The sequence below is a fragment of the Podarcis filfolensis genome, assembly GCF_964270895.1.
Source record: "Podarcis filfolensis genome assembly, chromosome: 11".
NCBI lineage: Eukaryota > Metazoa > Chordata > Lepidosauria > Squamata > Lacertidae > Podarcis > Podarcis filfolensis.
In genome coordinates, this window is record NC_139613.1 from 27,769,231 (window position 1) to 27,796,176 (window position 26,946).

The following is a 26,946-nucleotide window of genomic DNA, read 5'->3' on the forward strand; positions in this document are numbered from 1 at the left end:
TTTTACTATTATTGTTAGCCACCCTAAAGGTACTGTGAGCAGGGGCAGATGAGTGGGATATAATTTTAAAATAAAATAAAATAACAAAGTATTAAAATAATGTTACATTATGTCCTCCTTTCAGTTTGGAAAAAATATATGCGTATTCAAGACGAGAGCTTGAGAGAGTGGGGCTTCCCTTGAAAACTGTCTGCAAGTTTGCAGCTAGTGCAGAATGTGAATGCTGGAGTGCTGAACTATGTATCAAACTAGAGACAAAAATGCTAATTCTCCAGGATCTGCACTGGCTGTCTATATGCTACTATGCCCTATTCAAAAGCCTAATGCTGACATAGGAAATCGCTCAACTGTGGGAGCCTCAAATACTTAAAGGAGAACCTCTCCTTTTATCTGTCTGCCCAGACTTTGCAATCTGCAGGGGACACCCTTCTTGCCATCCTGCCAATGGGTATGACCAATCAGGCACTGACTCAATATGGGATCTGTAGTGCTGCCACAAAGAAGGCCCCCTCTTTGGAGGTATGTCAATCAGTCTCATTACTGAGTCTTTCTTGTCAACTCAAGATGCACCTATTCACCAAGGCCTTTTTTGGTGATATGGATGTTGGTGGATGGGTCATCTGTATATTCATATTATTAGTTTAATGGTTAATGGTGCCCTCTATATATTGATGGGCTATAGCTCCCATCACCCCTGATGACAAGCCATGCTGGCTGAGGCAAATGGGAGTTGGAGTGGCTACCACTGTACGTTGGCTATCCCTGTATTAAAGGTTCTCAACTTTTCTTAACCTGATCCAGATTCTGCCCAGTACTCCAGAGCTCTGATTCTTGTTGTCTGCTGTGTGTGACTAGTAGTATTGGAAAGAATAAAAAGTAAAAAGAAAGAGGCAGAACTGTTGTGCTTATTTATGCAGCAAGCCTCACTGCCCTTATACAGTACTTCTAAAAGGAGAGGAAGGAGGAGATCTATTCACCCAGCTCTCCCATTCATTCATTCATATTGTTTAAGGCTTACTGTGCACAATCTTTCATTTCTCCATTAATTAATGGTGAAAATAGATATAGCCAGAAAAATGGCCAACGTAAGCAGTGCATTAATTTATTTTTAATAAATAGGGAATGCCTCATCAGGGGGAAATGCAAAAGCTTGAAGTATCTCTTCATGCTCTGGTTTCTATTCTTAATCTGCCCTACATGGTCGCTCGCTATTCTCCCTTTCTCTTTAAGGCTCCCACAATCAATTTATTATGACATTTAACAAAATATTGTAGATAAGGGCAGGGAGGAGGGAGTACTTTGGAGAAGGTATTCAGGTTGAACAGCCAGAAAGGAAAGGAAGGAGAAACAGTCAGGACAAACACCAGTCTAATTGATCTTGTTTATAACATAAAATTGGCTGGAGCCAAAGAGCAGGAAAAGGCACTCACCTCTCTATTCTAAGCATTTGTGGCCTACGCTAAATGGAAAGAGGTAAAATCAGCTCTTCTGAAGGCCCAGGGCATTACCGGAACATAAAAATAATTAGTTGCAGAGAAACAAAACTGTGTGAATTGTGAAGTGTTTTGCTGGGATTCCAGGAATGGCTGTTCTAATGAGGCCCCACACTTCACATTACGCCCCTGATTTCTAAAAGCAGGCCTTCCAAACAAAACAAACAAACCGCTTTTAATGTGGTATTTCATTTACATTCAGTGCTTTGTTCTCAAGCACCTAGGTTCCAATAAGTGCATGTAATGTTAGTAAACTGCAACAATTCAGACCCCCCCTCCCCCGCAGCCCGCATAAAGACACCAAAGAGGATAAAGAGAGGAATTGCAAGTTACAAAGCAATTGTCCCAGTGGTTTTGAACCTAAACCAAATAAGCAGGATGTAGGAGATAATTTGCATTTGCAAGGTAGAATCAGTGAAGGAGAAAGGCTAAGCAGCCTTACTCCCTGTTTTCTACACACATTTCCCCCCAACATTAATGGTACCTTTGCCAACAGGGTTTGTTTGAGGAGCATGCATTCAAATTTGTTTTTTTTTCCCCCTATAGCAGCATCTGCCCTTCTCCCATTATGCAGCCTGCACCATTAGAAGTTATTCTAATTAACAATACACTGCTTCCATTATCCTTGAAATGATTTCCCGTAATTTTAAAAATGAGTTTGTGACAACATTACGTCAAATGTCGGGTAGATTCAACTTTTCTCTTCAAGAATCTGCTTTCAGCTTGATTTCAGACTTTAAAGAACACAAGGGCCCTGCTGGATCAGACCCAAAGCCCTTCACCATGGACTCCAGATACAGGAGGCATTTCAAGCTCAAAAAACAAAGAATATCATGCATCACCAGCAACAAGCTGCCCCTTTCCTGATTGCAAATCAGCTGTGTTATATTTAGGCTCTGTGAATTAGCTGTGTACTGTTGGATTCTACTTCTCAAATGATCAATGAGGGTAGTTATAATCCAGTAAAACCCAGAGGGCCACAGGTTAGCTATCCCTCCTTTAAGGATAACCCCCTCACACACATACACACACACCTTCCTTCTTTGCCCTTGGAGTAAGAGAAACCCTGGTGCACGACTGCATGAAGAGCTCTACCAGAGATCTGTATAAAACCTTATTAATAAACTCGTCAAGTTACCAACTTCTGAATTCCATAGTCAAGCTTCAACAGACAACATACTTCTTTTTCTAAAAAGACTGACATTTCAGATGCAGTGCTGAGCTTCTGCAGCTGAAAGAGCCTGCAGGGCAAGTGGCACGTGCTTATGTGAGAGAGACCTGCCAAGTACAAAATATATTTCTATTAATGGAAATGTTTCTGCAATAGAGAGGTTATGAAAAAAACTACAATCCTGTCAGTATCATGTAAAAACATGTTTTCAATAATCAATGTATTGGTTCCAGTTCAGACTGAGATTACTGACACTGAATCCTACCTAGTGATGTGAGATGAGAATATTCTCTGCAAACTGTAAATTCTGTGTCGTCTACACAGCTGCTTTAAATGTACACATCTCATTAATCGAGAATATTCTCCAAAAGATTATTCTCAAGAATGTAACATCACTTCTTTGACTAAATGAAGATGTACTCCCAAGTGCTATTCTGAGTGGGATATTTCAACAGCAGAAAGGATAATATGCTGCTTTTGAGAATCTCCTCAGTTTCAAAAGTGGTTTGCCAAACAGTATGAGGACAGTGGGAGAAAGAACTCAAGCTCCAAAAGCTCTGGACAGCCAGAGCTACTTAAATGGCACTTTGTACCGTAGCCCCTTTTGTAGGTGGAACACACCCTGAGCAAGTCTTGATGCCACAGGAAAACAATTATCGAAGTACTCAGGAGTAGATCTAAATTGATATCAATCAGATTATTTTTCTCAACACAATATCTCTCCCCCCCTTTTTTTTTCTTTCTGCAGTGAGAGAATGAAAGACATGCAACTGTTTCCATGACAGAAATCACACTTTCATTCCTATTTGCCAGGGCCATGAATAGAATGAAGATTCTATTACTTGAAAGCAATGAAAATATGTATTATTTTCCTGCATCCATCATTTATGCCACAGAACAGATCCAGAGCAGAAACTCCTGTTTAAATCTCTATCTCTTCTGTCAAAACAGGCACATTACAGGTATGCCTTTAATGTCATTGTGCACCACATAAAGTTGCATTTTCATTGACTTGAGGGAGTGCTAAGATTAATAGCTGCCAAAATCAGGATGCCATTATGATATTTTGTATTCTAATGGGAAAGGAAAGCAGTATTTGCTTTCTGTTCTAGAGCCGGAGTATCAAATGTGCAGGAAATAATCTAGTGCATTACTGTACTCTGAAATAAATTGAAGCCCTTACCAGACAATTAAAAACAATAATCTTGATTTTACTTTTAGTGCTATGCTATTACCAACCCTAAGATAATACCAGTGGTGTGAGACTTCAGAAAGTATCAAGTCATTGTGAAATGTAGCCTATTTTTTAAATCTATCAGATATAAACAACAACAAATACTTAGCAACTGTATAACAATTCAAAGCATTTCACATACAATAGCTTGTAATTATTACAAGAGCCTTGTAAGCTAAATGCATGGTATTACCCTCATTTTGCAGATGAGAGCAGAAGTTAAGAAGATTGCCTAAGGCTACCAAGTGAATTCATGGTAGAGAAGAGATTCAAACTGGGAGCTTTCTGCTTTCCTGCTCAGTCTTCTAGCCACTATGAAGATTCATATTTAAGGAACACCAAAACTTACCATATTTTAAAAATGCAAAAATAAAATGAAAAGTTCACCAGATCAGCCTCTCAGGATATAAAACATTTTAACATTTAAAGGGCTTTTAAGTGGTGCTGTGGGATTTCCTTGCTCTCTCAAATGATATCAGTAACAGCATCCAGAAAGGGACGCATGGCATGCACTATTGGAACAAGTGCACTTAGTTGTGAGGAAGAAATTTCACATCACCAACAGTAAAAATAAAAGGCCATTTTGATGGGCAAGCTGCCAATATAACAACTACTTTCCTGTCACATGGTAAGGAACTATGGTCAGAGCAGCAGGCAGCGTGGGACAGAAATTCCGGGGGGGGGGCGGCCCTAAAAATTGTGCACCCGGGGTTCCAGCAACCCTCTCCCCCACTTCACCCCTGCATACACATGTTCTCCAAGCCCCCCCCCCGACTCATAATCTTTCACTCTATTCACTTCATTAAAATACACATAATGCCTGTTGCTAAGCCAGCTCAGCCAAATGCTGCACCGGCTGGGGTCCTCGAGTAGGGGGCCATGGTGGAAACAGTGGGGCTTTTGGGCCTACTGTCAGGGGCAAGGTGGATGTAGACACTGGTTAACCCAACCAGGCACTTTGATGAGGAGCTCCACATCACCCTCCATAACCAGGAGGTCCATTCCCACTCAACAAAGTCCAAGACAAGCCTGCCCCTCCAGACACTAACGAAGGAAGGAGGTGCAGTGGGTGTGGCCTGCCCCAGGTGTCATCCTTGAGAGGGATGACTGCTGCCCCCCCCCCCGGATGCTCGCCGCAGGTGGCACCCCCCCCCTAAGGTGCCGGAGCAGCGAGCTCCACCTCTGCCTCCAGAGCAGCGATCCTGCTGATGTGTGCTTGAATTTCTCACTCTTCTTCTTCTTGGAGGCAATATAGGTGATATATAGATGTATTTGCTTTGTGGTGAGGAAATAAAGCAGTTCTGGTATGTTTCCGGGACTGTCATTTCTTGATTATTGAGCTGGCATTTAGGAATGCAACAGGCCATGTTTCCCAGCCCCCATATGCATCAAGCGTCTTCCATGTAAAAGACTGAGTTTTTTCCTCCTTTCCAGAATAACCTATAATTTACAGCCCAGTAGAGCTGAAAATTGGTGTCCCAACAACATCTGGAGGGTACCCTGCTGTACAGGTTCATTCTCCACCCACAAACACATTTTAATACATATAGATTATTATAGTTATATCCTGTCTTTCTATGATTACAAACCAAACAGTGGAAACCTGTTCTACAGCTGAATTTTCCAGTTTTATTTGGACATCCAAGTCCTAGCTCTAGGAGCAGAGATGAGATACAATAGAAAAATGCACAGTCAGGATTAAAATGTATTAAGGCCTATGCTTAAAATTTGAACCCAATGAAAAGCAACTAGAAGCTGAACTAAACAGGCCTTTCACTGAAAATGTGGACTTTGGGGAGGGCATCTACCCTTTCTCCAACAAGGGATTCATAAGAGGATTCTGCATTCCCTTCACAGAGGCTTCCTGAGAAGGTAGCAGCATATAAGCAGGGAAACTTCCTTCTCTTTGAGGAAAATAGGATGGGGTAGTAAGGTAGTGGGGAGAGAGAAAGAGAGAGATCAGGAGGAGTAAGATGAACATATAACTTGGTCCCTAGGGATTCTCTCTGCTTCCCTCTTCACTTCAACTCTATGTCCAAATGTTTAAAACTTACAAAAGAATTTTGGCAAGGCAGCCAAAAGAAAGTGGTAGGGCAGCAAAAAGAAAGTGTCCCTGTGTGCCCCACTGCCCCTACTTGATGTATGGATGGACTCTTCAAAGGAACCCTCTTAGTAAATCACAGTGGATAATGGGTTGCATGTATCCCATGATTCCATAACTGCAGCAGGCTTAGTGTTGAAACCATTGAAACTATGGTTGTGTACACATCACTAGCTTAAAACACAGGTCATTATTTTTCTAAATCTGGATTGATTGGTCCTATGTAGGCGCAGCCTTAATGCAAAATATTAGCTTTTCTAATGCATTGTATGCCTAGCCTTGGCCATTGGGGGCAGCAAGAGAGGGGAGATAGCTCTTGACAGAAACCAATTCTATGTTAATAGTAAAAACCTGCTTCTGACTAGAGTTGCTACGAGAAGAGATAAATATCCCTTTGTTGGCATGCAGAACAGCTGTGATTTAGCCCATCTCCTCACCCAACAAGCAAGCAAATGATCTATTTTGAATTAATTGCTCAAGATAGTGTGCTAGTCTGCAAAACATATCCTGGTTCCTGCCAGCTTAACATATCAGGGTGGAGATTCAGAACGCTATTATTGCAGCAGAATATTATTTAGGTTTTATGACAAGGAGTTAGGGTCAAGATGAAAACTTTTCAGATTTACATTTTTATCCTGCACTGACCTTTTAGCTCCATTCCTTAATTGAGCAAGGCATGCTAAAGAAAGTGATTATTATGAGGCGGCCACATCCCCAGGGTGTTATGAGGTACCAGGCACAGTTAAACTATCTCAAGACAACCATGTTCTCTAGAGTTGCTTTATTGCTATTATAAAAAATCTTTATATGGTGAAAAATTTGTATTTTTATGCTGGAAGAAGATGAAGATGACAGTTTAGACTTTGAACGGTAGTTTCCGTTTGAGCTTTGTGCCCACAGAGATTGTAAAACATCTAAGACTGGGGCGGCCACTTGATTGGCTTCTTAGGATTCTAAAGGGGTAGATTAATCTCTGTGAAATTCATAGTTGGAACATTCTGCCATTAACTGGCACTTTCCAGTTATCAAGGTACTTTATGAAACTGCAAAAGTCCTATTACAGTTGCTAAATAGGCAACTTTGGGGGTGTGGTTCTCATGAAACCATCACTTCTCTAGGGTAGCTAATCTTGACTGTACTTTGTGCTAGTTAAAGACACAATGGCAGCCTCCTTGTCAAATAACCTTATGCCACGTTGAATCATATTCCTAAAAAGGATTGTAGTTTGTATGGTGCTGGCACCTAGAACTCTGGTTGTGTTTGAAAAGACTTCAGCACCTTCTGAGTATTTGCCTCAAGGACATTGTAACATGTTGCTAATGGTACCTCCATGGCACCACCACATTGTACCTAATATTTTGAAAACCTATTTCCATGATTCCAATCTGGTGCTGTGAAGTACCAGTTAGGAGCTTTGACACTTCCAATGGAGCTGTTCTGAAGGATGTATCTGTCAATAGCTTTTGGCTGTACACAATGCCCAAAAATTTGCATCTGAATAACTTAAAGCAAAGAGAGTTCCAGGGTATCTTTAATATATACATGATGCTCTTTTACATATACACATATACTGTCCCTTAGCTGAATTACACTTGTGGCCCTCCAGAGTCAGGGCCAATGGTTGGGGTGATGCAAGTCCAACAACATCTGGAGGGCCACAGGTTCCCCATCCCTGGTTTAATCAGGCATTTGTTTTCAGCTTCAGTCTACATGATCAGTGCATGTCCTAGGCAACAACAGTGACCCCAAGATGGGCTTTCCCCACCATGTCTGCCATACCACAGACTGCAGCAGAGAGTATAAGAGAAAAGCGAATGCATTTCCTTTTTACTAAACTTCTAGCTAATACTACACAATGTTTGTGTAGCCTCTGACTAGTTCACTCTTCCCCTAAGAACAGAGCCATTTTGTTTGTTTCTCTTTCTCCCAACTTGTTGAGACAAGATCTCTGCTATTTTCTCTGTCTCATCTGCACTCATCCCATAAATAATTCCTGCATGAATAAAACCTTTGAACTCAAGAAACTGTAAGTGATTCTTTCAATCTAATTCACCCTAGCTGCAAGGTCTGCCAACAATGAGTGCTTTCAGTTGAATTATATCTCAGCGTTTCCCACCCATACTAATGAGGGTGGTTGACTGTATGCACTTGCATTGTGGGTTGTTGCTCCTTTCTCTTAAATTCCTTACCCTTCCTAACTTCTGAAAAACTAAGGCCCACTGTAGACACGTATGCAGGCATTTTTTACCCATGTGCTCAGCCTATTATTATTTCTGAGATATAGCAGACTTGCATAAAACAAGTGCCTGGACCCACAAACAACCCACTGAGGAGTACCTTGCCAACAAAAGTAGGGGTGCAATGATAGACGGTACCCAGCAAAACAACACTACGCACATTTTTTTAAAAAGTCACCTACCTATACAATGCAGTCCAGTACATCCAAAGTTGGGTAACATGCAATTTTATGTTGTTGTTTTCCTTACCGCATTATCTGCAGATGGAGAAAATCCAAATTAAAAACAGGAACAGTCCAGGCTACCACTTGCAAGAAAACAGCATCATGTGGATGACACATAAAATACATGCACACACTGGATAAATCAAATTCACTTTAAACTGCTGTATGTACAGTACCTCAGTCTCTCCTGTTAGTAAATGCGGTCCCTGGGAAGTATAAGGCCTGCTTCTGCATAACTAGATACATTGGTATAATTCTGCTTAGCTGCACTTTATGCAACTTTTGCTTTTTACACCATGTGTGTACTGATCAGCTAACTGTCCAGTCAGATGTGTTTTAAGGCTAAAAAAAAACCATATACTACACTTCATATATTTATATTCCATGATTCAGTCTTCTATTTAATTACTTGCCTGGTCGCCCCAGATGACATGCAGGCAAGCACAGAAACCGAGCATGCTTGCAGACAAGGGACTCATTCCTCCTCTGCCAGTCTACTTGTAAAAGGCAATTGTTAGTAGGAAAGAAAGAAAGAAAGAAAGAAAGAAAGAAAGAAAGAAAGAAAGAAAGAAAGACTATTAACTTTTCTAGTCTAATATACAAGGCTGTCTTATTTTATTCCTGAGTAGTCTGATTATCTATACTCTGTAGCACTATTGGAAAATGGTGATGAGTTTCAGCAGCTGAAGGCCGTACATGCTTATTTCAGTATACAAGACTAAGGTGCAAATGAAAGATAATCTTAAATTCTCCACTTGCCAAGAGACAATAAAAGCTAACTAGAGTACTCTTAATATTCCTATCCAATTGATAACTAACTTTCATATGAATCCAACTACAAATATCAGACCTGAATAATTATATATTTAAAGCAAAGAAAGAGTCAGGGTGTTTTTAATATATTAGCCTGACACAACCATCTTGGTTGAAATGCATTTGGTAGCTTGTTCCCTACCATGTACAGTGGTACCTCAGGTTACAGACGCTTCAGGTTACAGACTCCAGTAACCCAGAACCCGGGTTAAGAACTTTGCTTCAGGATGAGAATAGAAATCATGCAGCGGCGGCAGGAGGCCCCAATAGTTAAAGTGGTACCTCAGGTTAAGAACAGTTTCAGGTTGAGAACGGACCTCCAGAATGAATTAAGTTCATAACCCGGGTTACCACTGTATTCATTTCTTCTGGCAGTTACATGGCCATTTTCAGATGTCCCTTGATCCTGCTACATCCTCCCCCCACCCCCGGGAAGCTGGGCTCAGGAGTCCTATCCATGATGGGACAGAATATTATACTGTGGTTTGTGCACTAGCATCCTTAATATTTCCTTCCTTTCAGAAGCAAATAGAGCGTACCCTTATCTGAATGCTAATTTCCTAGTTAAAACCCTCCCTTGCTGACAAGGGACTGAAAGAGTTTTAAATCACAGATGTAGAGTATCAAATGCAATAATGCTCTTGCAATAGTGCATTGAAGCCTCAATTAATTAACCCTTGGGCTAAGTAGGCAGGTACACGGTGGTGGCCACAGGCGGTGGATGGATGAGATTTAAATGTGTATCTCATTTCCCCAGCACGGAACATGCCGTTTGGTTCAGAAAGGAGTCATTTTGCACACTCGCCTCATTTACTCTCAGTTTTAATCCCTTTAATTCCACCTGAGATCCAGGCAAGAAAGGAAGAGGAAAGCGAGGTGTAAAGGCTGCCGAGCTGGCCTTTGTTTACATACTTTTTCCCTGGGGGACCCCCCACAACAGAGCCGTGGCTTCTGGCCTTTTCATTGGGCTGCAGGGCTTCAAAGCAGTTATCATATGGAAATAGTTAAACAGAGATTAGAGGGGGGAGCACTTCACAGCAATCCACCCTTTTAGCTAAGGCAAAAGAAGGGGCAGGCGGGAATTGAGAGGAGAATGTGGGTTGCAGAAGGAACTGAAGGGCTCGGTAGCCACAAGGGAGAGTGGAGGGGTTAGGTTGCAAAAGACCTGAACCTTAGGCTAGGGGGACCACAGCTGTTGCGTACCTTTCGTTTTCCTCTCACAAAACAATGATATTTCACCACACAACAACATCCAGGAGTTATAGAAGCATCTCATATATAGTCTAAAATCACCTAATTTTAACAAGAAGACAGTTAATAGGACCAGAATTTAAGAATTGCAAGATGATGTGATATGAGCGCCGGTGTTCACATGTGTGTTCTTTTTTTCTACGAGTTGGAGAATGCTTTGTGTATGTAGTGGGAGGAAATTTCCATGTGCCACAGATTCATCACCAGCACAGGTTTCCTGCACCTAGGGGGTTTAAACCAAATGAATAGTTTTGATATATGTGTTGGTTCAAGGGGGGGAAAGCTATATAAAAAGGAGAATTCCTAGATTTCAAGATCCAAGTGTGGGCCATGTACTCTTTGGTAAGAGAAAACCAGCAGAGATTTAAAGTCTCAAAATATGCAACAGAGTAAAGCGTGGAAATATAGGTGACTCTTTAAGGTGAATTCAAAAGTTTCCCTCTTCCTCTTCAATGGTCACACATTTGGTTTACTTACAAACTCTCCAAAGGTCAGATTCATGTGCTTTTCCATACCACATTCAGAAAAAGTGCACAGGCAGTAAAACATGGCTTAGTTATAAAGTGATGAACGTTCCTAGAGTATTCGTGGTTCACATATCTGAACACTCATGAGGTTTACTGGTTGACCTTGGACCAATCACTCTCTGAAACTATCCATCCTAAAAAAAGGGTCATGTACCAGGCCAGACCTGTACTTTAATCCGCCAAATTTACAGCTCTAGAAAATACAGCTCCACCACTCCTATTGTGAAAAGGAACTGCAATTCCCACACACCTCCACTGTTTTGGAGGAACGTTAATATATTTTTCTAAGTTATGGTCTGTGTGCTATGGAAAGTGAATATGTAGTTCTCTCTCTAGGCTTGGTATCGCCTAGTCCAGCATGGCTGTACTGGAGCTGATAAGAGTTGTAGTCCAAAGTTTCTGGGAGGCACCACTTGGGGAAGTCTGGCCTAGTCCATTATAGGAGACAGTCGGCAGTTAGGTATTCCAAGAAACTGAAAAGAGAGTCACATCTAAAACCAGTTTTGCTCCATTTGGTAGAGTGCAAACGAAAACAGCTAAGAAGGAACATTTTGGAGTATTTGACCAGGCACTACTTTAGACTTTGGGAAGCCTCAATTAAATCTAGAATAGCTTGTTCTTGCTTTTTGCACCCAGATTTATAAATAAGTTTATTATTATCAATTTTACTATGTCCTCAGATTTTTCTTCTCCAAAGGAAATTAATATTGAGAAGAAAGAATATCTGAGACATTTGAAATAATTACTTTTTAATATGTATCATTGAATTGTGGCTACTTTCCTTTGGGGAAAGAGTTGCTTTTCAAATATAACCTGGGTAGAAGTATCAATAGGAAGGAATGGCTGGCTCAAATTATTGGCATGGTGGGAAGATCAAACTTCCAGCCAGATGTTCTTTCCCAACAACAGCCTGATCTTCACCAGCTGCCTCCTTCTAATAAAGGAAAATTAACAGGGTTTAAAACTGGCTTTAAATAGTCAAAACTAGAATTCTGCTAGGAGAAACGTGCTAAGAATTATTCAAACCAATTATTTCTCATAAGGAAAGCAGTTAAGAATATTACAATATGCTGAGGAATACTTGGAAGCACAATGAGGTCCAAAATAGGTCAGGCCCAACTAACATGGTTGTGCTAGTTGGAGTGGATGGGAGCTGAAGTGCAAATAGGTCACATTTACGGCGGCAAATGATTTTTATTTTTGAAACTATCTATTTATACTAGTATTACCTTGCTACTAGACTCACTTTCCAGGATCTGCATTAACAAGCAGATCTTCAGTTCTGGGATAGCAAAACTCAAAACTGTTATTTGCAGACATTACTAAATAATCATTGATCTACAGTAAAAAAATATGTGTTTATAGATTTTCCTGAACATAAGATGAACATAAGGTAAAGGGACCCCTGACCATTAGGTCCAGTCGTGACCGACTCTGGGGTTGCGGTGCTCATCTCGCTTTATTGGCCGAGGGAGCTGGCATACAGCTTCCGGGTCATGTGGCCAGCATGACTAAGCCACTTCTGGCGAACCAGAGCAGCGCACGGAAACGCCGTTTACCTTCCCGCCAGAGCAGTACCTATTTATCTACTTGCACTTTGACGTGCTTTCGAACTGCTAGGTTGGCAGGAGCAGGGACCGAGCAACGGAAGCTCACCCCGCCGCGGGGATTCAAACCGCTGACCTTCTGATCAGCAAGCCCTAGGCTCTGTGGTTCCATAAAGGAACACACAATTAGCAAAATGTGTATGCTTCTGGCTCTGTAGAATGCAGCCTGGTTGAAGAAGCTTCATTTTCATAAAGGGAAGTTCATGCTTTATCAGAAGCCACGAGTCTGACCCCACAACACTGCTGGTAATGTTTGAAGAAAGTTGATCCCTAGGAGCCAGTGGCACTGCTCAAGTTGCCGTTTCTTTTATCTAAAACTATGGAATTTGCTCCCCAAGATGTAATGATGGCCACAAATGTGAAGAGGTTTAAAAGAGAATTAGAGAAAATAATGAAGGATAAGGCTATCAGCAGCTGCTAGCCATGGTGGCTGTATTTTACCCACCATTTCTGGAGGTTGTATGCCTCTAAATACCAATTGCTGAGAATCACAAGTGTGGATGGTGATACCACACTCAAGTCCTGCTTGTGGGCTTCCTGGGCGCATCTGGTGTGGCCACTGTAAGAACAGGATCCTGGATAGATGGGCCTTTGGACTGACCCAGCTGGGTTCTTCTTATGCTCTCATCCCTGCCCATGTAGGGCTGGCATTTTTCAAACATTCTTGTGAATAGTGTTGAGCTGCCATGCTGTAGAAAATTAAGAGTTTTCTCCACCACATGAATCTTCTTTGGATAAAGATATTCTCAGTCAAGAGCATTTTGTGACAGCAGAAGGAAATACAAGGAATTGCAGGGTTGCAGCAAAGAAGTGAAACTCTTTGCTTTGCACATGGTTCCTCAGCAGGGTCTCAAGCCAGAGAGGTATAAAAGGTTCTAGTCTAAAACCCTGGATAGCTGTGGGCAGTAAAATAAATAAATAAATAATAACTGCTGGGCTAGATGAGGAATACAGATTCTCTTCTCTATATCAAAATACCTAAGGAAGTCTAAATATGAACTCAGATATGGAATTAACTCACATCTGCAATGCTAATTATGTCTACTCAGAAGTAAGTTCAACTGAATTCAGTGGGGCATCCTTTCGACAAGTAGGATTAGGATTTCAGTCTGTGCCTCTATCCATTTTTTTGTAATTTTTAAAGTTTTATTTAGAACATCTGTTCCTCTTCAGAGCACTGCAGCTCAAGTCGCAGCTTCTGGTGACGTCTACACTGATTCCCAGATGTTTTCAGGATAGATGGTGAGACACAGCTATGTCATCCCCAACTCAGAATTCATCTGGAGCACTCTCATAATGTAGACAAACCTTCTCTTCTACTCCTCCACCCACCCACCCCGCCTCTAAAGCATCTAAATCTTGGGGGGAAATCATCTCACACATCCCACTTGCCGGAAGCTGCCCCCTTGTGCCAAACAAATGCCAATGTCACTGGAGTGAAATGAACAAAAGGAGGGGTAAGAAGGATTGAAAGATTATGTGAGCATGCAAAGGGGGGTGTTGTTTGTTTCTCACTTGATTCTGGTTCTGCTGGTGGCTGGTTGCCCTCCCCCGCCACTGCCTTCGGCATGGCCTGCACTCCACCGTGTAACTCTCCAGCTCATTTCTCTCCACGCGATTTACCATCTGTGAGCTCGTCTTTAACCTAATAAAAATCATCTAGCTTTTGACTAACAAGAAAAGGAAACAGTGTTCATTGTGGGGTTTGGGGAAAATGGCTTCACTAATCTGCAGGATGAGAATGGAGTGATTTATAGGCGGATTTAACTGGAGGCTATGATTAGGGGGCTGGTAGTAAGTGCATTAGATGTCTAAGTGTGGCAATAGAGTAAATAGGCGTTTTATTTATCGCAGTGCCAGGGGCCTCTTAGCGGAAGAGCGCTTCTCCAAATTGAAATATAGCAGAGTTTACACTCCTGATTAGGGCTTCAAGTGCACAGCCCAAGGCTATCAGCGAGCAGAATCAACGCTCGCTGACACCTAATTGTCACTGGATTAATGTGCAAACAGGGACGGCAAAACAGCCACAACAAATAACCTGGTGTCAGAACTGTTGGTGGCACTGTCCACTAAATGACTGGGGGCCAAATTGAAGTTTATATCTCAAAATCCACTGAGATCAATGCATCAGCCAAGCTGGAAATATGGCACCGGTGTGTGTTTGCTAGAGATTTGCATATTGCACACACTTGGTGGATCTAGAGAGACTGCTATGTGGCTCTCTTAGGACTGTAATTTTTTTGAAGTTCTATTGGGGTTTTAGAAGTTGATTTTAACTGTCTTATTTTAACAAACTGATTGATATCTCTCAAGGTAGCGAGTATTTTCATTAATATAATTATTTTTTTCCTTAACTAAATAACATGGGAAAATATGTCTTATTGGAGAAATCTACACACACACACACACACACACAGAGAGAGAGAGAGAGAGAGAGAGAGAGAGAGAGAGAGAGACCACAGAGTGCTGAATGATTTATCCATGATGGAGGCATTGAGAACAAAATGATTTGCCAGAACTGCCTTAACAGAACAAGTAGCCCAGCAAGTTTTTAGGGGCAGCATTCAAAAGATGTGCCCCAGCAGCTTCTGTGATATTAGTGGAGGAGAGTGCAAATGTGTACCTTAGGATCTCTCACAAACAATGCTGCAGCGGATTGCCTTTTTTTAATGCTGTAACCAGAATACAAATATTGAACATTCACTAGGAAAAATTCAGGGTATTCTATTGAAATATAAGCTCAGTATGAATGAGTGCATTATATGCATTTGTGTACATAATGCAGATGCTTATGTATACATATTAAAAAGTAATGTTATACCATGCTATCTCTGTCTCTCTCCTTGAGCAGACAGATCTACAATCTTATGCAAATAAGAGCCCTTAACTGTCTGCAAATGCATAACATAAATAAACGTCTATCACTGCTAGTATATGTATAGTAATGTTTGTGTAAACTTATATTTAGGATATCATTCGATTTATTTTTCTGCTTTACGCTTCACAATTCAGGCTATTAAGATAGATTTATGTGGCGGGAATGCCTTTTACTCTAGGATCTTGTAACTTCCCATTGCTCCTTGCTATTAAATTTTATCACCCTGTTTGTGAATCCAATCATTCCAACAAGTACATATTCAATCTGGGGCACCACCTGTCTGGTTTTGGACCACAGCAAGCCATTTGGGCAGCTGAGTTCTGGCCTTCCTATTTTAGAAACAGATTTCTAAAGATACTTCTGCTCCAAGATACTTCTGAACATTCCTAGGCAAGAAGAGGAGGAGCGGAGTGGATTACAAGAATATCTAATTCTTTCCAACCCCTCATTTTCTGTTAACTTGAAGAAACTGGTGTGCATCTTTCGGAACAAACAGAATTATAATAACATGTTCTAAAGCAAATGAAGGAATAGGTTACCAGCCAAGGAGCACATACATTCCATCATTTGTCTTTTATAATTAGCCATTTAGGAAGAAAAAGTCACAAATATATGATTTACATCTCTTAATGTATTTCTAAAGTTCTTAAGTTTTATTGAGCATGAAAGTTGGTCTTTCCCTGTGGTAAGAACTCAGGAAACTATAGAGCTGGCTAGTAGCTCAATGGTGCAAAGTCTTATGATTTACTCTTGACATTTGCAATTTTTTGCAGTAAAATACTACTTTTCTTTATTTCAGGCCTTTTAGTTGAAAATCTCGTAATTCCCTTTAAGCTCCATTTGATTGTCAATTGTACAACTCTCTCCAAATCTTCAGGCTTATGGCTTTTCATACATATATGATTACTTTTCTATTGCAATATCACCTTAGCACAGATTCTTCTTCTTTCACAAGCATTTCTGAATCTGAGCTTCTGTGAATTTTGCAGCGCCAGTGTTTGAGCATGACAAAATTATTTTTTTTACAAAGTTAAAACAACCACGTAAATTAGCCAGCTTCTTCCTTCAGAACTGTACAGCCAGGAGTGGGGAGAGGATTTTCACGTTCATCACAGTAAAAACATCTGAATAATTCAAAATATAGGTAGTTATTTGGGTGGTGCTGTGGGTTAAACCACAGAGCCTAGGGCTTGCCGATCAGAAGCTCGGCGGTTCGAATCCCCGCGACGGGGTGAGCTCCCGTTGTTCGGTCCCTGCTCCTGTCAACCTAGCAGTTCGAAAGCACGTCAAAGCGCAAGTAGATAAATAGGTACCGCTCTGGCGGGAAGGTAAACGGCGTTTCCATGCACTGCTCTGGTTCACCAGAAGTGGCTTAGTCATGCTGGCCACATGACCCGGAAGCTGTACGCCAGCTCCCTCGGCCAGTAAAGCAACCCCAGAGTCATCCGTGACTGGACCTATCGGTCAGGAGTCTCTTTACCTTTAAATTTAGGATTTTAAAGCCTATTGTAAAAGTAGCCAGAGCTTAAGACAGCAAGGCAGGGAACCATCATGCCATACTAACCAGGTGAAAACAGAACAGGAGAGACTCCTTTTCATAACTACAGGAAGGCAACTGTATGTTTCCTAATATCTCATGGGAACCAGAAAAATGTAGGCCCTACAACTTCGTCCCTGTATACCTGAAGGAGCATATCCACTCCTATCATTCAGCCCGGACACTGAGGTCTAGTTCCAAGAGCCTTCTGGCAAAAAGTGAAATGGAATCAGGGAGAGGGTCTTCTCGATAGTGGTGCCACCTGTGGAACGCTCTCCCATCTGATGTCAAGGAGCTAAACAACTTTCTGAAGACATCTGAATACAGCCCTGTATCAGGAAGTTTTTTAATGTTTTGCTGTGTTTTTATTATGTTGAAAGCCACCGAGAGTGACTTCGGCAACCCAATCAGATGGGCAGGGTATAAATAGTAAAATAATAATAATAATAATAATAATAATAATAATAATAATAATAATAATATGGGGTAATAACACATAGCACTTACATAGAACCCTTCCTAAGTCCATATGTTCCCTGTGCCTAAGGGCTGTAGGGTGATATGGACCTTCTCACGGGCAGAGGCACTGCTGGCAGTGCTCCAAGGTCAGTAGAGACAGAAATAGGATGTTCCCAGGGCATGTTGAGGAAGGGATTTAGGAAAGGCTGTTACATCCGATCTAAAGCCCCCACCCCATTATCCAAAAAAGGCCCAAGAAAGGGGGAAAAGGGTACACTGACCCTCAAGCTGGTGTACTTTTCTTCTTCCTTCCTATGAGTATCAATTGGGAGGGTCTTAAAAGCAAAGTGGGGGAAGGAGTAAACAGAAAATATACCTCCCCTACACACAAACACACTAAGGTAAGTGGCAGTTTCTCCCCCATGAAATCAACCACCACTGTGAGATTGATGCTTCACATACATGCATAATTCTTATAACTTTTCTGTAACATAGTCCAATAATTATCATCATATTAAGAATCAGGCTTCTGACTTGGGAACAGATAATCACTCACTTAAGACCACCTTGTTTGAGTTAATGGCTGGGATTTGAACTATGGATCTTGTAACTCACAGCTCATGCTCTTAACCAATGCTCTGTGCTTGATCTTCAGAAACATATTTAAACAAGCTGCTCTGAGGATTAATGCAAAAGTGGTTCTGGATTTATTTATTTTTAAGATTGGACAACCTGCAATCCAGCACAATGCCACTAATGAACATTTCTAGCAATCTTATTACCTGAAGACTGGCAAGTAGCTTTCATGAAGAGCAACCAAATAGTTAGCTATATGAGTGATTATGGGTCAATTTTTGCTCAAAGCAAAGGTGGCTGCTAAAGTTTCAAACACATCTGTTTGGTCTCTAATTCATTTGCTGCCAGAAAATCGGAGAACGTGGTATGCAATAGGGAAGTCCCAGGTTCATTTTACTAACAATATGCTTGATGAATCCAATGTATTTTTAATCCAAGTGTAAAACTCTAAGGACAGCCAAGGTGCTGACTAGAGCATGAAAATCTAAATGAATATTCTGCCAGAATGACAGTACTTAAACAACCAAAGTCTTACCCCAGGCGATAAGCCTTCTGCAAAATTCATAATCTATATATAGTTATTGTAAAAATTGTGATTTCATGGAGAAAGTAATTCACAAATCATAATTAGTGCAGTTCCCTGTAGATGACCAAATGCTAAATGTATCTCTACATTTTTGTGATTTAAAAACAAAGCTTTATAATTTGGTAATGTATTACCACAGATGTACATTACAATGATCACATTTTTCAATATATCAAGGAATGAATTCTTCCTTCATTGACATTATTTTAGAATCAGCCTAGCCACTAAAGACTCAGGGCAGAAAGCAGGGCAAAACTAAACTTGAGGCTTTGGGAATTCTCAGGCAAGACGTCAGTATTTTAGACTACAGCCAGTAGCCAATGCTGGCTTGGTGGTGCTCATCTGACCTCTGTTTGGGCACATTGCTGCTGCTTACCAGAAAATGGGGGGAAGGGCAAGATGGCAACACACCCATCTACTTTTCAGTAAGCAGTAGCAATGCAATGACCAGAGGTCAAGTAAATGTCACCTCCCCAACTACATTGTTTGTTACCATTGCCATCATTTTTAAAAACTTATATACAGTGGTACCTCAGGTTAAGAACTTAATTCGTTCTGGAGGTCCGTTCTTAACCTGAGGTACCACTTTACCTAATGGGGCCTCACGCTGCCGCCGCCACGCGATTTCTGTTCTCATCCTGAAGCAAAGTTCTTAACCCGAGGTACTATTTCTGGGTTAGCAGAGTCTGTAACCTGAAGCGTCTGTAACCTGAAGCATCTGTAACCGAGGTACCACTGTACTTCCAGAATCATGCTGCTAAACCTTTCGCCTTTCTGAGAATCTGGGGGCAGCAGCTGGCAGGCTCCTTGGTGTAAGTCAATATTGCCAAACACAATGCATATTATACTAGGTGACTTTCATCTGTGATATGCAACTTTAATTTGAGTTTTCTGGATAGAGTCTCACATATGTTTTATAAACATTCATGCCATAAAGCAGAGATGGAGAGTCTGTGACCCTCCAGACTTCAGTCAGACTACAGTTCCAATGACCTCTGATCATTGGTTGTGCTGGCTGGGGCTGATAGTCACAATTCCCCATCCCTGTCCTAAAAAAATAGTAATAGCAGAGGGAAATTTTTTATCTAATATGTATTCTGGAAGGCCTAGACTACAATCTGCAAAACCTCTACTTTTCAGGAGACTCACAGACTTCAGAGATATGATCCTGAAGAGATTTATAGAGCTAATACCTCACACAAATTGCTTCAACTCTTTGAATCAAAGAAATTTTTTCACTATAAGCCATTACCAACATGAAGGTATGCTGCCGTTTCAGAACACCAATGAAATTATGTGCCTTCTGCTAATGTTGATGTAGAATGGATGGAGATGTCTCCCTGTCACCTTCTCTTTCTCCCCCTGCCCTAATTTAAACGGAAATGTGTGGTCAGATATTCCTTGAAGTTCTTCAGGTTCATTAACAAGGTCAAAATCAATGTTATCTTACTATTTGGAATCATTTTTGGCAGAACAATGAAAAGAAACCATAGTAGAAGTAGACTTAATATAATCATTTTCTTTTCATTGTTCTTTATGGGAAAATAATTTGGCCCGAAATTTAGTGGTCCCATCAGGGAAGTGATATCTTTAAAAAGGTGGTCTGAAGGACAGGTTTTACTGTACTTTAATAGGCTTATAGATTAATATAAATCTTAATATTCATAATCTTTAACATCCTTTTCCTCAATATCCAGTCCATCTATACATCTATTTATAATGTATGTTTCAAACACAAGTTAGATTTTATTTTATTGAACTTATTGATAGCGCTACAGGGACAACCACTTGACCCAGTTTCTCCCTCAAAAAAAAAAAAGAATTCAAATTTAAAAGCTGGGTTTTCCTTGAAAATAATATAATATTTGCACCTAATATGTGCTTGCAGTTTTGAAGTATTCAATCACTTGGGCTGAACTGTGGCCTTAACAAAAGCACAACTAATGAGATACGTTGTTAGTTATGAAGGGGCATTATTAAGCAAAGTAAAATGTAATGTTAACTGGCCTAATTTGGTTCCATTTCTGTATCAAAAGTGGATAAAGAGCTTATTTGCATGATTTTTGAGATCTTATGCACAAGTGGGTTAGTATTTTATGTCAGCCTAGTTCAAATAGCTTAATTTGGCATCAAAAAACTAATGCTGTACCCTCCATAGCTAGAGGTCCAGACAAATGGTTATACTGGTAAATATAACAAACTCATATAATTAGTCAATATGGACCCGTTCAAACTATGTTAAAAATGTGGGGCATGATCCACTTGCACCAGGGACACAGTCTTGGAAAGACCATTAAAAGGCTTACCCAACCTATATTCCCTTGCCCTCCCATGAACATGCATAATTTCTGTTGAGGGAAGGCTGAATGGCAATTTGGGAAATGCATATGTATCTCACTCCTCTTATTGCACTGCAATGGACACATGCCCATGTACTGGGAGGGGGGCACGGAAATAGGGCTTCTCTGAGGCATGCTGGAATCCTCCATATCCTCCATGCACAAGTGCAGCACCCATAAGTGAATGAAGGGATACATAGACAGATGTTCTTCTTGAATCATCAGGCTTCCAGAACTGATTGTGCTAGTTCTTGAATTAGTTCAGACAATGATTTTGACACCTGGGTGATATGCAGAGCTCAGCATGCTTAGGGATGACTCTTTGGGCAGTCCTGTGTTTCAAGTGTACATGAGGTTGTGTCCAGATTTTACTAGCAACATATCCTGAAATGACCACTTGACCTAGCTAATCATATATATCAGATGGGGTGGGGGAGGGGGGTAATATCTTCATAAGTGTTTGGAAACAAGATTAGGTTAGTCGTCTTGTATCAAGGCATCTAAGTGGTTCTAATTGTTCAATTTGGCCCTTAAAACTTGGTTTATCCAAATTTTACCTAATTTTTCCAATCATAAATTAAGTTCACCTCACTTCCGCATGTGAAAGCTCTCACAATTCATATACTTTTTCATGCAAATTTCTCCCAATACATGTTTTTAAAGCAATTTTGCATAATTCACATTTTTGCAAGAAATTTCCCAATATGATAATCCTCGTATTTTCAGTAATATAAACATCTTTGTTCACACTTTCCCTTAAAATACATTTTATATGCATTTTTGGGTGAGAGAAGTACAAATTTTGGAGGATAGCTGCCTTTTAGTTCATGTATTAGTTTGGAATGTGCAAGGTAGTTGGATTTTAATTTAAATGAAAAATGAAAAAAGTTCTCTCCCATTCTTATTGGGGGGAAAATGTAAAGAAAGACTTGTATTATTCTGTATCAAAAATAGCATTTATTGTCCTCAATCCATCTACATGCATGGGTGGGAAGGGATGGAGAACAATGGATTCTGCTATCACTCTCCTCTCTAACAAGTGATCAGTATTATCACCAATGATCTGACTGGTTGGCTCCAATGCGGATAGGGCTTTTGAGCCTGGAGTATCATACATGCAGCAAGCAATCAGCACCCATATGGGTAAATGTGCATATATAGTACTAGGCAATTATGTTCTATAACTATTTTATGTAGTTTTATGTTCTATTTTTATTGTATATAGAGAGGCTTTGGCATTAGGACACTAACGCACGCATGTAATAGATAGGTTGGCAATTATTTTCTGATAAAAGCTAATGTAAACCCATTGATGGCTGACATGGGTATAACTGAGAATGGGTTTTGGACAAGACAACCTATTATAAGAGTTTTTCTTCTCCTTTCTTAGCTGTTAAGACACAGTTGATTAACGCCTTGGCCTTAAGCGTGTGGAGCTTTTAATATAGTGATTTCTCTTCCTTTAAATATGTGTTGAGGAGGAAAAAAAACTCCTGTGTATAATTTTTTATAACACACAGATGAGAAAGTGTATGATCCAGTAAGGTGTGATATTCCAAATCAGATATGGTGTCTGATCTTCTTCTGTCTCTCCCCACCCCCACCTCCCTCTGCTGAATGAAATAAAAATGAAGAGGCCTTTCTGAATGCTGAGAACCATTTGCAGAACTTCGAATTGGAGCTGGCCATCTGGAATAATGGACCGTGTTGGCTGCCTTCCACTAGAGGGAATTATTCAAAGTCATAACAGGCAGTGGTCACTGGGGAACAGGCCTAGGGAAAGCTAGTCATTCTTTCATATTTGTATGGGGTATTAGTGAAGATTTATTAAAACACTTGTCTTGTTCCGAATTGACAGTTGTGGTTATTAATATCGTTAGTTTTATTTGAAGAAGAGTCTCCTTGCTATATTTCAAATTGGTTTACTGCGTTATATAAAATACAGCAACTCCACTGTGACACAATGGAAATAAAAAGAACAATGCCTATATAAACCTGTTTTGTATAATGTACATGGGACATTTACTAAACCCACAGATTCCAAACCACTTTTACTGGACCGCTCTCATGGCCATATGTAGAACTATATAGGACTAAGTTGTTACAGTATTTGCAGGCTATGCTGAACTGCAAATCTACATTGTCTCTGATCATTCCAGCAATTCCAACTGAATTCAGCCTAAAAAAACTGTTTTTGGAATGCAAGATTAAGGCCTTCCATATGAGTCTTGCATGTGCACACACGCACCTATATATACGCAGCATAATTTGTATAGAATGCATTTCTGTACACTATGCATTTAACTAATAATTATTCATATTATATATTGCAACTGTTCTGAATGCTTTTATCTAAATTTTTAATTAAACTCAGTCACTGAGTGTAAAAATAGAGTACTCCAAATAATAGCAAAATCAAAAAATGAAGTTGAAAACATTCAGTTTTTAATCATTCATTAACATATAATTGTTTTGTTCTGGGATAATTTAGAAAAATGGTTAACTACACGAATGCAGAGTAACACAACAAATATTTCAATGCTTTTCTAAAGGACTTCCCTCCCATCTCCTTTATTTCTAGCAATTCAAGGCACCACATAAAAAAAGAGTATAAAGCCATAAGTGATAAGATGCACTTCTAGATACTGAAGCATTTGCAGATGTTAAGTGACTCTTATCTTTGTTCATGGCAGCAAAAGAAAAATTCTGTATTTGTCAGCATAATCAATTTTTAAAAATAGCACTATTATTGGTAACATAAAAATCTTATGAAGTTTACTAAGATACCGTATTTTTCGCTCTATAACACGCACACGACCATAACACGCACATAGTTTTTAGAGGAGGAAAACAAGAAAAAAAATATTCTAAACGAAAAAGTGGATGTATGATTTTTGTGGTTCATGCTGTGGCCACAGACATGTGATCTGACAGTGAGTTTGGAATAGCCCAATGCAAAAATCCTGAGGATCCATGTGGATCCATGCTTTGTAACCACGTTTTTGCACCACTGCGGCCCCAGGCAACAGTGCAGTGGGTGCGTGATTTTTTTGGTGCAAGATGTAGCCATGGACATGCTATGTGATCTGATGGTGAATTTAGGGTGACCCAGTACAAAAATCCTGAGAATCCATGTGGATCCATGCTTTGTAACCACGTTTTAAGTGGGGAGGGAAGGAAAAGCACTCAAGGGACAAGGAACACGCGTGGGGTGGGTGGAGAAGGATGCTGTTAATAATGCAGAAGAGGGGTATAAGAGGAGAAGCAAGCAGGCTCTGCTTCTCTCCCTCCTCTCTGGCTCGCTGAAAAACTTTGCTGCTATTTAGCCAGCTGAGTGGGGAGGAGAGAGGGACAGAGAGCCTGCTTGCTTTAAAGGAGCCAACCGGACAGGAGCCGCTTACACTCGTGTAAGCAGCTCCTCTCCTCTCCCGCTTTGCTCCTTTAAAGCAAACAGGTTCTGTCCCTCTCTCCTCCCCACTCAGCGGCTCTTCTCCTGCTTTGCTGTTTCAAAGCAAGCCACGGAGGAGGGAAGGAAGGGGAACCATGGATCCTCTGCTCACGACTGCAGCAGATCCCCCCGCCATCCGTAGGCATTCGCTCCATAACACGCACAGACATTTCCCCTTACTTTCTAGGAGGAAAAAAGTGAGTGTTATGGTGCAAAAAATACGGTAGTTTATAAGATCTTCAGACTTTCCATACAGGGGACTCTTGTGAGTGAAACCAATTTGGACAATAAGATTTTGAGCTTGAAGAGAATTTTCCAGTGAATTGTGCCCTATTTAAGCCATAAGTAAAGAAATAGGCATAGGAGAAGGACATGTCCTTGTGACATGCACAAAATTAATGTTTGTACAATTATTTGTATTTATATGCCTCAGTACAAATTATGAACATGCATAGTGCTATCACATAAGTGGTAACTCCACCAATCACCCCCTTTGTTCCTCTTCTCAAAGTGTACGCCACTCAGATTGAGGAACTGGAGATGCAACTCCTCTTCCAACTAGATACACACAGGTCTGTTTCTATTTGCACATGCCTCCTATTTTCTAACTACAGTGAAATCAGTAAAAACATGTGGATTAACGTAATTTTTAGCTTATTGTTTGTTACTTCTCTTATTACTAGAGCTGAAAATAAATTGGAGGGAAACATTCCCCCCCCCCAAAAAAAATTATCCCTGCCTGAGGGAAGTCTAAAGCTTTCAGCGCAATTCCTAACCGTGTCAGATCCACACAACCTTTTCCTTAAGTGTTGCCTTTCTAAGTTCTACATTAGTTACACCTACTTCTATCTCACACAAAAGTTATCTACTTCCTCTAAGACAGAGCTTTCCAGACTTTTCATGTTGGTGACATACTTTTTAGACATGCATCATTTCGCAACACATTAATTCAGTTTTACTAGCAAACCGGAGGTTAAACTAATCCCTTTCCAGCCCCAGTAGGAGCGTGGGGAGTGTTTGTGTGACACACCTACACACTGCAGACAACACACTAATGTGTTGCGACACACAGTTTGGGAAGCTCTACTCAAAAGGATCAAACATGGATCTTGGTCATTATACTTTGTTTCTTCAATTGCCATAAACATTCAACATAGAGCTAGGTATTCTTCAGCTTATTGGTTTTAAGAGGCATAAACACACCAAACTCAGTGCTGGATTTAGGCCAGAATCCGCCACACCTTAGATCTGCATATTCCTGCCTCACACTGCTTATGTAAGTAGACCATTCCTGTGAGGAGGAATGACAAAAGCAGTCAGACATAATGGTCTGAACCAGCCTTCTATTTTGTTGCATTATAGTCTAAGCTGTTACATTCTCCATTATCTTCGTTTGAGTTCCAATCGTGCAGTTATGCATTTTTCAGAGAGATTCATCCTGAAAGGTTAACAAATGAGAAACTAAACCAACCATACAAATAACAGCCAAAAGAACAGTTTCCAAAATGTGTTGCTGCCATGCCATTTTCAATTTGATATTCAGATGGTTAAAGCTAAAGGCCACCAAGCAGGGGTGGATTAAATAGTTCTGCCTTTTATTACTCATTCTTATACAAAATCTCTTAAATATTGCTAATGAAGCCAGTTATCCTACACAGACCTGTAGTGCCATCCTTTTCCAGGCTGGCTCAGTTACATTTCAGTGTCTGGCAATTTACCCCAGGCTCCTATTAAGTGAATTATCACGGCTACTAAATCATCTCTGCAGGGGTTTTCTCTAATCCCATCAAGATACTTACACTCCCTTTCTTCCCTCCTAGCAGCATAATGAATTATTATTTCATGGGGAGCTGTTAAAGAGGCCCCTTTGGAAGAGTTTAACATGTAACACTGGAAAGGAGGAGGGGTGCCGGTGGCGCACAGCAAGGGGAAAAGCTGTGGTAGGTACTCTAGCCTGGGGCTGCCAAGGATCAGAACAGTGAAACAAAGGGCATCAGCAGGGCCTCTCCCTTCCCCCCTCGCCACAACAGACCTCCCCTGGGATTTAAGTACACTTTCCCCTCTTAGCCCAAGGGAAGATGGCTGTCCTCCTCCCCTCTTTCCCTTTTCTGTCCCTGCCCGCTGGTTACCCTCCTCGGCAAGAAAGCCAAAGGGAGTAGGAATATAAATGTTTTCCTTAACTGGAGGAAGCACAGCGCTCACAGACCACTTGCGGAATCCATTAGGCTAATTTATTAAATACAATTTGCCTTGTGTGGCTGAGCTGAGTAATGATAAAAAACATAAATAAGGGAGAAAAGCCACAGCACAGCGTCAAAGACACATTGGGCACGGGGGTCTTTATCATCTCCCTCAAATCCAGGCCTCTCTTCCTACCTTCTATACTTGGGGGGGTGCTGGTGGTTGTGGGAAAATGGAGATAAGGCCCATATTAGGTTCAATACATGAACAAAGAAGGGGCAGTC

The 26,946-nt window shown here is 40.7% G+C and overlaps 1 long non-coding RNA gene across 5 annotated transcripts in view; it reads right to left on the reverse strand.

The window, feature by feature from the left end:
• The window catches only part of LOC310744691, a 143,071-nt gene that overhangs the window by 34,469 nt on the left and 81,656 nt on the right, over window positions 1–26,946 (reverse strand). For all 5 annotated transcript variants that reach the window (XR_014539654.1, XR_014539655.1, XR_014539656.1 and 2 more), the window contains one exon: window positions 8,419–8,493. This is a non-coding gene — a long non-coding RNA (uncharacterized lncRNA). The remainder of the gene's footprint in view (window positions 1–8,418; window positions 8,494–26,946) is intronic.